The sequence below is a fragment of the Conger conger genome, chromosome 6 (assembly GCF_963514075.1).
Source record: "Conger conger chromosome 6, fConCon1.1, whole genome shotgun sequence".
Taxonomy (NCBI): domain Eukaryota; kingdom Metazoa; phylum Chordata; class Actinopteri; order Anguilliformes; family Congridae; genus Conger; species Conger conger.
The window spans coordinates 29,850,030-29,863,094 of NC_083765.1; positions in this window are offsets into that span (position 1 = coordinate 29,850,030).

A 13,065-nucleotide genomic window follows, 5' to 3' on the forward strand; every position below is an offset into this window, starting at 1 on the left:
AGCCACCAGTACAGTGGGTCTCCTTGATAAAAGTATTTTGAGAACTACCTCCTTGCAACTAATTTGCACAGTGTCCGTGCAGCTCGCAAGAAAGCACTGCTAAGCCAGTGCCTCGGAGAGGAGGAACAGTGAGTGCTACTGACGCCCGGGCCCTGCCGACACCTCTCAGGACACGGTCGCACTTCTCCAGGCTCATTTCCCAACCTCACAGAGTGCCCTTCTTCAACGTTTGAAGACACAAATAATGACAAGGTTTGTCAACTTTTACTAGAGGAAGACTTCAGTGGTAAACATGGCTTTTCAGATCGAGTCTGCTGCAGCGTGCGCAGCTTAATTGGCCACTTCACAGAGCCGCGACGCGCCCTCAAGCGACTCATGATGTGCGCTACTTCGGCAGCGCTGCGGACATTGTGGCTCTGTCTCTCATGCCCCTCCGGCTCAGAATTGCCCTGCTTGTGGCCAAATGTGCAGGAATTGTGGAAAACAAAACCATTTTGCTACCATGTGCCGCTCTTCCCCAGCCACCACTACCAGGACAGTGGCATTTAAAACATGCAGTTATTCTTGGAGATGTTTGAATTCCCCTGTTGTTGGACACTGGAGCCAGCGTGTCACGCCTCAATTAGGACACATACAAACATTTGTTTAGCCACATGCCTCTCTCTGCTCCCGCCACTGCCCTCTGCAGCTATGGGAATGCAAAGATTGACATTCCTGTACTCTAGGGCGCAAAGCTTCTGCAAAACTTCCCACTCAATGTAGCGTGTCATGCTGGGTCTACACCTTTTTATGGCCCTTGACTTCTCCCTCCTGGATACAAGTGGCTCAGTGATCCTGAAGGTGGCTTCACCAGGCCTGACAAGCCCTCTTCACTGGTCTGGGCTGTCTCACTGTGTGGACCTGTGTGCAGCTAACAAAGTCATCAACTCTGACAGTTATCTGCTGCCCAAGTCTGAGGAGCTAACAGCGCTGTTCTATGGCTCCACACTTTCTTCAAAACTCGGCATCAAGGGTACCTTCAGGTTCCGCTCCACCCCAGCAGCTGCGGCCTTACAGCCTTCGTGTCACATTCAGGTGTTTTTTGGTATACCAGGATGCCTTTCAGTTATTTTCAGCTCCAAGCTGTTTTCAAAAGGTGATGGCCGCAATCCTGACAAGGATCCCTGGGGTGACGGTCTATCTGGATGAAATTGCCATTCATGGGCCTACTGCAGCTACCCACGACGACCACCTGCAGAGTGTGTTTTCAGCCCCGACCAAACCGAACCTAATCCTTAATGAGTGCGAGGCACTTGCATGTGTCATGTGAACGATGATGCATGTACCGTTATGGTCATGCTGTCACACTCCACCAACACAAGGCCAACGGTGGGGTTGAGCGTTTTAACCGCACGCTGAAGAATGGTATCAGGGCACACACTGCCCAGCGGTGCTCGTTCTAGACTACCCTCCTCCAGACCCTGTTACACTATAGAGCATGGCCTCCCTGATGCCACGCCTGGAGCTGCAGTTGCCACTCGACCGCCTCAGGCCTCCACTAACGCTGGCTCTTGCTCCTCCCAAGCTGCAGTCCGCAACAACCAGTGCCAGAGGAAACAGCGCTTTGATCGCTCAAGGCGTGTGAAAGTGCCTAACATTCTTGCCTCTGACTGGGTGTGAGTTTGTAGGCCACACTGCAACAACAAGCTGGTCCTCCCCTCTCCAAGTGCACCGCCAGCTTGGGACAGGCACGTTCCGTCTCTTAGACGGTTCCCGGTGGCATGCTAGCCGCCTGCATAAGGTCTCCAGCACCCTCTGAGAGATGGACCTACCCACTCCACAAGCCAGGTCTCCAGCACCCTCTGAGAGATGGACCTGTCCACTCCACAAGCCAGATCTCCAGCACCCTCTGAGGGTATGGACCTGCCCACTCCACCAGCACGGCTGGGCGGCCCTGCAGCTCCTCCACTGCTGGAGGACTTTGCCACAGACTTTGTTGTTTAGAGTCTTTTCGGGGGGCACTGTGCACATACATAACACACAGTCCTATAGTTGTGTAATGCGTTGAGAAGTGAGTATAGGAGTATAATGAATCAGCATCTGGACCCCTTTTGACTGTACGATAATGTATCACTAACCTGTTATCCAATATGCAAACATATGAAAGTCTTTCCATAAAACCTTCAACTCAGCCCAATTAAAAAATTGCCACACTTTAGAAAATGTCAGTGTTTGTTATTAATTCACAGAATTAACCTGAATCTGCCAGTTTTGTTTATTATAGACTCACTGGATCCTATTAAGTGATGCACATTTATTTAATGATACCTATTATGTGAGGCCATGATTGATTAAGCAGCAATTTGCAAATGCAATATTTGCAATCGCAGTACGCCAGAATCGCATTGGGCGGTTGATAGAGGTCACATGGACGGAGACACTGGCACCCTCCTGAGCATCAGGCTGCAGGAGTCCTTATGGACTGAGCTACATGGGAAAGTGTAACAGAGCTACATTTATCTCAGAGACCCGACCAAATAAACATGCGCATCTCAACCCTGGTCCTGGAGAACCACGGAATGTACTCATTCTGGTCTTCACTTTAAACTCCACAAAGAATTTAGAAACAAGACATCTGGTGAGACAAATGAATGCCATCAACTGCTTTAATCATCAATTAAGCCTGTGAATATGTACTCCTCCCTAATGAATGCGATGTGAATGTGGACCCTACCAGAACACAGGCATTGTCAGTATTATCCCACTTCCTTTGTGCTGGCTGCATGAATCACTGCTTATTTGTACTGTGCACGGGCTCTGTTCACACACTCCTGATAGTCTTTGTGCAGTTGGTTTAGCTGTGTGGGGGAAAGCGCAGCAAGCTTCTGACATGCCTTTAATCCCCACTCCCCACTCCACACTACCCCCCCCCTATCTCCATTCCCTCTCCCCCACCCCCCCTCACGCCCCCACTCTTGTATTGGAGGTGAGGACAGGTATGACCTGGTTCCTGGTCCTTTATAGCCACAGGACCCGCTAGTACTCAGTAGTTAATTGATCAACTGAAAGCAGCTCATTTACTTTGCCTTGTTTGTGTGATCTAAACTGGCAGCTAGCTATGGCAAAAATGGGAAAAACAGCAGAGTGCTGGCAGCTAGCTATGGCAAAAAAGGGAAAAAACAGCAGAGTGCGCAGCCCCCCAGTATCAGGGTTGAATCCCGCAGATTGAACAATTACACCCATGCCGTCCCCCACATCCTATCAATGAGCTGACAGGTACATTCAGACGTCATCGCAGCCTTTCCCAACACTGTTCGTACAGGTGCCCAGTGCATGCAGGCTTTCATTGGTTTGATTATGTTTGAATGAGGTGCTGATTGCATACTGACTCACTCTGAAAGAGAGAAATCTGCCCCAGGACTTTGAATGAAAGAAGAGTGCCGGTAAAGTGAGCTCCGCTAGTAATGATCAGAGCGCAAAGAGCATCCTCCAGCATATTTGTTCTCAATTCAGGATGAATTGGCTGTTCCATTAATTAAAGGTTTTAGCCCATGTAGGGATCACAAGACCACATTTCCCAGGATACCACAGCGAACTTACATGACGTTTGCAGCACTGTCCAATAATACAGGTATTATTTTACCTGCTTGGATCAGATAATAAAACAATTAGTAAAATCAGGTGGTGTAGCGTACAATTGAAGCAAATGTCTGCAGACACTGCGGCCCGCAGGACGTGGAGTTTAGTAGCGCTGCCCTACACCCATATCCGAATTAAATCAGACCATAATTTGATTAATTTCTACACTAATTTGCTTTGCAACTTTTAGCAAAAATATGGAAGATGAATATAAATTTTACAGTGAGATGATATTTTATCATCACTAATGGACCTTCAGTTTAGAAACGCATTATTTTCAAGCACATAGGTGAATGCCTTAAGGATTAGATATGCATTAACATTTAATTAACAGTGCAATCAGAGGCAATTAGGTGCTCTGCAGAAAGAATCCCAAAAGCATACAGTATAAAAGGCCGACAGTTTCTCCATAGGTCCTCCCCTACCTACAATGGGGAGACTTAAGCTACCTAATCTCTTTTCTCAGAGGCTGTTTTTCTTTGATGTGCACTGTACATGTTGTACTCTGTCCCTTTCAATAGCATTTCCATGCTGCTTGTTGACAGACATTTTAGAGCAGTGTACATAGAGCTGTATATCATGTGTAATCATGTGTAATCATCAACCAATATCAGCCCATCCTGGAATCATAGGGATCTGTGCAGCCTCTGCATGTCAATAGACTTTCATGCTACATGTTCACAAGTATTTCAGATTCAGGCACTGATCTGGTGTTCCAATTATTAAATGGGTCTGACCACAGGGTTTTATATACCCATCCTGACTGTATAGAGCACAGTTGATCTGTATAGTGCTTGCTACGGATGTGCAGGCTGTCTGCTTGCTGCTGAAGTAGAGAGAATGATGTAGCCCACTCAGTGTTCAGATGCAAATGCTTCCAGTGAATTCCTTTTGAGTTGCAAAATCCCATGTTAACGAGGGTACAGCGAGCTGTAGCCAATTGCTTTTGCTGGACGCTAATTGGAGGGCGGGAGTTTCTGCACGCACGCAGGCACATTTTCCATCTTTGTGATAACATGTGTAGTGAAATGGGGAGAAAAATGAAATATACAATAATAGGTATACATAGCAACCATCTCCAAAAACACACTGCAGTCCATTTTTCCATGACATATTAAGAGCCCATACAGGATCTAAGTCATCCCATGACATTATGAAAATGTAAAAATGTAATCTGCATTTAACCATCAAGAGTTTCCTCTGATTAATTTACTGTAGATTAGTGCATTTTTCGTGGTTTAGGTTCAGTGCTGACCCTGTAATTCTATAATTACATTCATTTCTGCATGCAGCTTATCTTATCACATCATGATAAGATAACATTTCCAATGTGAAGAATTATGTGGGATTTGTTCCCCTACCATATCCAACATCTAGCCCATATCCTTTGGGAAATAAAATATGCAATATTACCCAATGTAGGTATAATGTTGAAATGTTATTTTGTAATTACCACTTTCTTGGTTTTGTACGTGTGTGTGTGTGTGTGTGTGTGTGTGTGTGCGTGTGTGTGTGTGTGTGCATGTACTGTATGTATGGGAGAGTGTAGAGGTCCATACATGTGGCACATGATTGAAAAATTGATCCATGGCATAGTGTCTTGGAGCTTGCCTGGAATCCTTGGACAAACCGGAACCATCCGCCAGCCACCTGCCCAGCCAACACCAACATACAAGCATGGCCGAACAGTCTCTCTACTCATTTAGACAGGAAGGCTGGGCAGAATTCTTACTGTGACACAATCTGAACCCATTGATCTGCGCCCCAGTGTGACCCAAGGCCTGGGATGAGAAGCAAGGAGCACAAATGAGTTGTGTGTCACAAAGTCAAGTGGGCTCAACAACTGGCTGCTTTACTGCATTTTTATTTCCCTTTCAGTGCTAATCGCTAATCACTCATCATCAAACACACAGCCATCATAATATGTCTATCTCATAATAGCATGTAAATAAATGTGCGGTGACTTTTTTTTTTTTTTAAGTATAAACATATATGACATAAAATACATATTACAGCAGGTGTGGCAAAGTGGTATTTTGTTTTGCTGTATTTGCTGTATTACTGGTGTATTTGTTTGTAGGATTGCATTTCCTCTATGATTTCTTTGCAATTAATGGTATGCTATGGACAATGATGGGTTCTTGTATTTTTTTCATATACATATACTAAATGTAATAATGAATAAGTAAACATTTTGAAGAGGTTTATTCCAGTTTGGCTAGACTGCATTAAAGCAGGCAGTGTATCTCAGCGTGGACTCACAGAGCAGTTAGCATACCGCAGGCTGAGGGTCTGTCTGAGAGTTGGAGTACCATCTGATCATCTTTCTGTTGCACTGTTCAGCTTGAGGGTATGTATTATAGACAATTTTGGATGCTGTGTCTAAACCTACTTGTTTTCTTCCCCTTTGATGCCTGCTGGCACTTGTGCTTTCACACAAACAAATTATAGATTTTTTGGGAACATTTTGCCTGCCTGGGGACTCCTAAAGACCACTACTCCACTCTACTTTTTGATGAGATGAAAATGCAAAACAAAGTGACATTGTATTTGTACAGTAGTTAACATGAGGTCTTGTTTGTCTGAAACTTTAAAATGAATTACTCACAATGCCATTCACTTTGAAAACCAGACTCATTTCCATGGCATGAGTGTGCTCATCAGTGCTTTCTGGGATTACTGGTCAGGCTGTTCTCCTCCAGTGCCTATAAACTACTGGCCCTCAATTACATTTCCAAAGCAAGTCAAACAAATGTTATTCCCATGTAAATCATGTAAGTGATTGGAATAAATCTAACAGACCTGACAAACCAGGAGGTCACAAACCTGAAGAGGCAGAGTTTGCCACCCACGTCAAATAATTGCTATTAAATTAATGTAATAAAAAATTTTGATGGCTACCCTCCCAGAATTCAGTGCAAGGACCCTGTAGACAAAGCATGCAGTGCAAATTGCAGTTCCACCCAGGTTATTTACATGCTAGTATATGCACGCAAACACATTGCTTGCTGGAACACTTGGTTTCTATGCTCATTGACAGCACAAATCACTACATGATTTCAAAACATAAATCTTAATTGAGACAGCAATTTATTTCCAAATTCAAGCTGTTCTTTTCTTTCCTTAGGCAGTGATTAATTACTGAAGTTCATCTTACCGAATCATCCAACAAATAAAAGCAGATCTGACAAAGAGCAAATGTACTCATAAACTGTATCATGAATTAATTATTTATTTGTGTTTGGCAAAAGCAAATTAATGAATGAAATTGCTGTAGACATTATGAGTGATGAAGTTTGGCTACCTGAAAGACTCTGTGCTGGAGCACCTCTTCTGATGGTCCAATGAAGCTAGCTGTGTATTTAAGCTTCATGCTCAATTACATGCTAGCTTCTGGCAGCTTGGCAGGAGACAAAACGGTCCTCTCTGTAGAAAAAAATATTTTGGATACAACTGAACTGTTCCCCCAAGGAATTCTGGCTTCAGATTACTTTGAGATAAGATCATTAAATGGGATCTTAAGCAGTATTCAATAATGTCTCACTGACAATTGTAAAGTTCTAGACTTTAATACCTTAAAAGTGCTTACTGGATAACTGCTAAAAACAAGGTATGCTCAGTCCACTTTACTGCATATGATTTATTTCAATACCCTTAGAAGATTACAAGGCCATAAACACCAGCCAGGTGTTCCACAAGCCTGGAACATCTGGCTCCTCCCCCTATTCAAACCTGCAGGTCCTGCTCATGTGTGCTGTCTGTTCTTGGCCCTCTGTCGTGAGCTTTCCAGAAAGTCAGAACAACAATGCAATCTTCCAACTGAAGGCCCACTGCTGGACGTGTTTGTCTTCACTCTCCAGTCTGTGTTTCCCAGAAGGTAACGGGCACTCAAACTCCACCCTTGAATGCCGAGACTGGTTTATGGATGGCCACCCATCCAGGCGATTACATGACACTCCCACGAAAATACGGTAATATTAGCATACAAATATCACGGAACCTAACTTGACTAGCCTGAGCAATATGACGGACGGCTCTATGACCGCGATATGCCTCATATTTAGAAAACGGCTAAACTGACGGTCATTTCTAAAATGCCTACACACATAATTTAAGCATTTACTCCAAATAAGCACAACTGAAACAAGTGTGACAGTACTCCTGTAAGTATAACCGTTTGTTTGTTTTTTTGTTTGTTTCACAGCCTGTGGCTCATTTAATGTAGTTTAATTCTTAGTTAGGGAGTTCCTTTTTTGTACAATTTAGTTAAACGTTCAATCGGTAGGTCTCTTTTGGGACTATGCTCTTCCCCTCTGGGCAGTTACTACACTTTCTACTACAGTCTCTGAACTTTTTACTCGCGAAATTCAGTCTGGATTTGCTTGTCTGCGAAATGCCAATAAAGTGAAAGTAATGGGTTGTTCTTTTTAATAAGCAAGAGGTTGTGGTTTCCCATGAGAGACTTGAGTTGGGTTTGTTATATTGCTCATCAGTTGCTCTTTTCACCTTGAAAAGAAACATCATCCAACATGTTAGCAGGGAGAATAGCTTGGTTCAGTGAGACTTAAAGCCCTTAAATCACACGGAAAATTAAGAAATGTTCTGTCCGCACCAAATCCATTGTTTTTGAAAGTATCGTCAATTTTTCAGATGAAAACTGAAATCCCAGAACTTACATGAATGTATGTACATGCTTTTGTAAACAATGGAAGAATTAGATCCTAAAGTGGCGTCACATTTTTGAAAGTATACCTTAGCTCACACTGGCATTGAACAAGGCTGATATTCCTCTGATAGTACGAGAGACATCTGTATAGTATGTCTCCACATCTCTTTCAGTTAAGTGCCACTTTCAATAAAGTCATTCAGTTGGTACTCTTACAATTTTGGAATCCAATTGAAAAAATCTTTTTTTTATAATTCGGAATAAGCAGGCAATAACTTGGTTACAATATAGCTACAATTAGCAAGCACAAGTACCAGGGAATAAATATCCTTCTTTTTATCAATGTTTTTACTTCATAAGGCCTGTAGTTGGTAAGTTTACATAAGATGCACTGTTGTTGCCATGTACCTCAAATAGTAGGCTTGTAAGCTGGATAATATATTTATTTCAAATGGGTTTCTCCAACCACTTGGAATACAATTCTGAATACTTGAATGAGAAAATATGTAATTGTGGAATTTGAGCTTTTTATGGAACTGGCATATTTGCTGGAGAAGGCATATCTGCAGTGCAGGCAACACACGGGCTATTGCAATGTCCAAGCTAAATATACTCATAAACAAAACAAGCAGTGAAATGAAATCAAAGACTGATTAATCAGCTCTTACCGTGAAAACCTTTCTGATTCAGATTTCCTGGTTTCCTGTCAGAATAAATTAGATAGAAATAGAACAGTATAATTACTGGAAATTTTTATTGGGTTTTTTATGGATTACTTGTATATTCGGTTGAAAATTACCACCTTGCAGGGCTATTATGCTAATAAATAAATAAATAAATAAATAAATAAATAAATAAATAAATAAATAAATAAATAGATTAATTAATGAATAAAACAAATAAGGCACTCTGCCCTTAACTGCATAGCAGCAGGCAAATATAGTCAGGCATAAACTTAGTATACCTGCAATCAGTTATTCAATCCACAATATTTATTGTCTATATTAGCCTATATCAGGAACTGTGTTTGTCAAAAAAATGAAGAAATAAAACAAGTCTTGCTCATTTCCAAGTCAAAGGTCAAACCTCTCGAACCAGGACAGAATTTTACTGTATCATAATTATACTTACCTCATATAAACACATACATACTGTACACGCATACCATAAACACAAACACACAATACTTTTAGTTTAGTATAGTATTGCTTTATATCTCTTAGGCTTTGGAAACCACCACAGTTTTGGATATAAACAGTCTGATATTTGACAATTTGACAATTAAATATAATTATTTGACTGGGGTGTAGGGTGCGGAATTAGAGAATAACTTTAATATGAATATTAACAGGTTTAAAGAGCAGTGTATATATTAATACTTGCCTTCTATGAGAGTCATAAAAATAAAGACAAGTCTTCTTAGTTGTGTGCCATGTGATACGGCACAAAGCTGTGTTAAAACCCAATTTAAATGGAACAGTTATGCATCACCATCATTGACTAGATTGGAGCGGGACCATAATATCTATTTGTCCAGAGTGCAACTATCCCTGCTCTGGTTTACAACCTCCTATGAGGACACAGCAAGCTGGAATAATGCCAAACTAATTATCTTAAGCCTTAAAATCAAGAGTCTGCTAGCAGGCATTTTGAGCCTGCAAGCAAGAATGTTCTTTAATGACATGTACGCATACTCTACATCAGGAACAGAGGGCAACAGTTCAGTAATTTGCCTGATGATAATTTGCCTCATAGTAGCACCACATGCATCACAACTGTGCCACTTTGCTCATACATAAATATGGATGATTTTACAAACCTGATTAAATGTAGCTTGACTGAATTTCATGCAAAAATTGGATACTGTGATGTTGGGTGCATTGTGAATGTTCCTGTTGGCTCAGTGTTATGCTAAATTTCAGCTTTCTTTGTTCTTGTTAGATAATAATAGGTCTGACTGTGGAGCAATCATTATGTCATCATGTCCGCCCTGGGTGGCTTATTCTTAAAGTAGAGGGCAAATGACCCACATGTTGCATAATGGTTGATTATAGGTTGTTTGTGTGACTGGCATGTTTATACTGTGGCTGTACAGAACAGTATGTACATGCGCAGAACATAGAGCGCAAAGACTGTAGAATGGAGTTTATTCCATTTCTCTACTGAATTGCGATCGTTATGTGCATCAAGAAATGTATGTATACTTGTGTAATACATAATAATAATAAAAAGAAGAGGGCAGCCTGTGGGCAGCATAGTGGTTAAGGTACATTACTGGGACCCACAAGGTTGGTGGTTCCCCTGTGTAGCCACAATAAAATCTGCACAGCCGTTGGGCCCTTGAGCAAGGTCCTTAACCTGGCACAGGAGGATTGTCTCACGCTTAGTCTAATCAACTGTAAATTGCTTTATTTATTCCAAATGTAATTTGATAATAAGAATAATAATAAACCCAACACATTCTGCACATAATATGCATACAGCTGACAAACAAGCTATTTTCATTTAAACTGTAGTTGTGAGAAAAATTATTGCTTGGCTTTCCACAGTTTTCCCTCTTTTTAGCAAATTCTGAAAGGGCACAACATGTTCCAAATTTTCCTTGGATTTGGGATTATAGCGAAATCCCACCTCCCTTACATCAGTCCCATCCCCTCAAAACACCCATTCTGTATCTATCACCAACCGCTCCATCTCCCCAAAGTGTGTCATTTTGCTGTTGCATTCACTCCGAGTAGCATGACTTACAGTTACAGTAATGTCCACACTGCTGAAACACAGACTACATAATGCTGAAAACATGACCACCCTTTCACCATAATGCAGATATTTGTCATGTAATGGGCCAGACACGATTATTCCAGTCCATTAGGTGGGAAAGATGTAAGCTTATATAAGGTACCCGTATTTAATGTGTGTACATAATGGGGGTATAGGCTAAGGTCTGTATGGATGAAGTCATTTCCATTATTTGCAGTGATGACTGTGACCACACCACGCTGGTCTGTAGGACCTTTGCATAAAGAGTGAGTAAGAGTGAGTGGATGGATCATATGAGATTCTAATTCATATATTTGAAGTCTAATGTTTCTTAAGAAATGATCAAATACGCAGTATTTTTCAGACTTTGGAGCAGCATACATTTTTACACAAAAGAATGTGCTTTGCTTAATGGAGAAGTCGCTTTTGCATCACATCGCATCATTTTTTTCATTTTGATTGCAGATTGTGGTTAGGATAATGTGATTTTATTTGATGTAGTCAGAGGCAAATCCATTTTGACGAGTATATTTTATCTCATAAATAGTAGCGATAAAAGAAATTGCCTGTATCCAGAAAATGAAATGTGAAATACATGCTGTGAAATAAATGTGGTGTTCACAAAATACGCCACATATTTTCTTGATAATATATTCAGTTCAGTGTTTTGATTGAGCTATTGTTGTAGAACATGTATACATCTATACATGTTCATAAGAAGGTCTGTGCATAGACACTGAATTGTATTTAGTATATATTTAGAACATAGATGTAAATGAAGTACAGTCAGATTTATGAATACTCAAGATTATTGCAGTCTTTGAAATGTTGCCTGGTCATTTGAAAGGCTGTCATTTCACTGGAAAAATACCCTGTTCCTTTTACTTGCATGAAAATCCACCTTTTAAAAAAAAGAAAGAAAAGCAAAAACGAAGGATGAAAAAGAAATACGCGTATGCAAAACAGCTTTCTGAATGTAGCGTCTCAATGCTCACAGCACTGAGAATCTGAAATGTCAATGGATTAGTAGGTAAATTTCCCCATACTGTGAGACAGAGAAAACACAAATCGAAGCTCTGTGTGCTTGCGCTGTGTTCTCTTTGTGAAGAGGTGCTGTTGAAAGAATTGTAGGTCTGGGGCTTTTGTATGAGCCCTTGTGTGCTGGGTCTGCAGTTTATTTGAACGGTGTGAAGATCAGAGACGTGCTATATTGAGCTGCTGCCTACGGGGCGTACTGCACATTGTGCTACGTTCTGTCGCGCCCAATAGTGGTCGTGGCAGCTCCGACATTGTTTATTGATTCAGCGGTGAAGGATGCGTTGAGCTCCGGTGGCTGTGTGCTTGATAAGGCGGCTGCAGAGTATTACTCAAGGATTCAAGCAAGGCTCGTTTCTGCTCTGTGTCTGTATTTCTGCTTATCGCTGCACTGCAGAGGGGGTGGCCCAGCTAAATGAGCACATCAGTAATAAGGTCTAAGTGTCTCTGTTATAGGTGTGTCTGACAATGCTGAGGGGAACACTGCTTGCAGGGCTGGTCACTGAGGTACTATCAAGAACATGAAAGGATAAGCTGATATAAATGTGCGACATAAATTTTGCAGTGAAAGACGGAGAGGAGGATTATTGGAAGGCACAAATCAGCTCTCTATGGTGTGTGAATGGGGGAGATTAACTTTTTAATACAGTCCACTTTTTAATATTGTCAGAATGATGAATAGACAGATCAAACTACACAACCCAAATCCACTCAGAATTACACGAGGACATTTTCAATTAAAGTAGCATTTATGCAAAGCACTGAAAACATCTAATGGCTTTTATTTTGGTTAGAGAGAAACCGGAAAATGCAATTTACAATAATAATAGGAACCCCAACACTAATAAATCAACATCATCATGGCAATTATCTACTACTACTACTACTACGACTACTACTACTACTACTACTATTATTAACTTTCTAAAGATTATTTCAAGGTTATACTGTATATTTTGTATGTTTGCAAGAAAAGGTCTCAATAA